This window comes from Octopus bimaculoides, chromosome 12 (assembly GCF_001194135.2).
Source record: "Octopus bimaculoides isolate UCB-OBI-ISO-001 chromosome 12, ASM119413v2, whole genome shotgun sequence".
Classification (NCBI taxonomy): domain Eukaryota; kingdom Metazoa; phylum Mollusca; class Cephalopoda; order Octopoda; family Octopodidae; genus Octopus; species Octopus bimaculoides.
In genome coordinates this window covers 43562247-43564442 of record NC_068992.1, presented here as the reverse complement: position 1 = coordinate 43564442, position 2196 = coordinate 43562247, and positions in this window count along the sequence as shown.

The following is a 2196-nucleotide window of genomic DNA, read 5'->3' as shown; positions in this document are numbered from 1 at the left end:
TATATACATATACATACATATATGTGTGTGCATGCATGTATGCATGTGTGTATGTATGTATGTATGTGTATTTTACCCTTTCCATACTGAATTTGATTCCAGCCGATCTCGATTCTGCAATACTGCGACAAACTAGCCATTCTACAGCACTGATATAAATAAAGCACAGACACCAAACAAAGAAAGAACTGCAGTCGTATAATAAACAATGCGCTGAGAGAAGAGGAGAAGTATCAATATCCATGCAGTTAATATTTGGAAATGTAAGCAACCGAATAATATTGATGCAAAATATATTTATTTGAAACGAAATGAATTCCAGAGAATTTAGAAATCTCTCTGGTTAAATGACCCATAGACAGACGGTAATATATTTTACCAAGAAACAGGGATAGCAAAAAATAATGATAATAAACTAAAATATGAAAAAAAAAAGCGGTCAGCAGCTTCTGTGTGGTTTTGTTTTGTTCAATAATTTTGTTTCGAAGAATAAGATTAATAACAATATTAATAATAATAATAATAATAATAATAATAATAATAATAATAATAATAATGATAATAATAATAATAATAATAATAATAATAGTTTCGAATTTTGGCACAAGCCCATCAATTTTGGTGGGAGGCCAGTGTTTCTAAAAGGAAAAGCAGTGACCTCAGTGTTCAACTGGTACTTATTATTTTATCAACTTCGAGAGGATGAAAGGCAAAGTCGACCTCGGCAGAATTTGAACTCAGAACGTAATGACGGGTGAAATGCTTAGCAGCATTTCGCCCGGCGTTCTAACGATTCTGCCAGCTTGCCAATAATAATAATAATAATAATAATAATAATAATAATTATAGTAATAATAATAATAATGATCCTTTATACTAAGGCACAAGGCCTGAAATTTTGGAGGAGGGGACTAGTTGGTTACATCGACTCCAGTGATCAGTTGGTACTTCTTTTATCGACCCCGAAAAGATGAAAGGTAAAGTCGACCTCGGTGGAATTTGAACTCAGAATGTAAAGACGGAAGAAATACCGCTAAGCATTTTGTCCGGCGTGCAGTAACGTTTCCGCCAGTTCACTGCCTATATTATTATAATAATAATAATAATAATAGTAATAATAATAATAATAATAATAATGATGATGATGATGATGATGATGATGATGATGATGATATCAACAATAACAAAGTTATCTTTATTCCAAAGGTATTTAATTTTTGTGGAAGGCGTTCATAGGCCATTAAAAAACACAAAAACCATTAGATTTACTTCAACATTTGAATTTAATTTGTCAAAATATTTTCGTCACTTTGAGACCGCGACCTGATCACTGACAAAATTCCGTGCTGTGTTTTTAAATGGCTTAGAAACAACTTACACGCTGCAATTGTGATTTAATTTTTTTTAATGAAAAGAAATGATTCTTTGAAGGGCAATGGATGGATAATTTGAACAGGACGTAGGACAAGATCCACACTGTAAAGATTATAACATTTTGTGGACGTCTGGTTAAGGTTAGAGTTAGTCAAAAACACTTAACACTAAAACGGTTTCACAGATAGTTTTCAAACTAACATATAACAGCATCCTTATCCAATAAGATATAAAAAAAGCATTTTTAGAATCATCCCTTCTTTATCAATGATATAGCATAATATATTCTGTTGTATTTCGGGAGGGTCATTATGCCAATAATACACGCACGTATTGGTTCTATTTCACTTCTTTATTTTTGTTTGGCAATAGCTTAATCTTTTAACCAAATAACTAATCGATTCTTTGATTAAACCAAATACTAAAACGAAAGACTCAGTATGGTTTGCCTCCATATTATCATTCTTTCTTCACCTTGGTGTTGGACATATTTCAAAAAAATTTTTAAATCAACATAACATTATTAAAACATGGCCGTCTCTTTTTCCACCCTAAATCATTGCTTTTCCTTTGAGAAACACTGGCCTACAGCAAATGCCAAACAAGGGGGCTTGGGTTGCTAGACTTGACAGAATGGTATGTAATAGTATGCAAGTAGGCTGCGAGTTGGCAGAAACATTAGCACGCCGAGTGAAATGCTTAGCGGTATTTCGTCCATCTTTACGTTCTGAGTTCAAATTCCACCGAGGTCAATTTTGCTTTACATCCTTTCGGGGTCGAAAAATTAAGCACCAGTTGCGTACTGGCGTTGATCTAATAGAC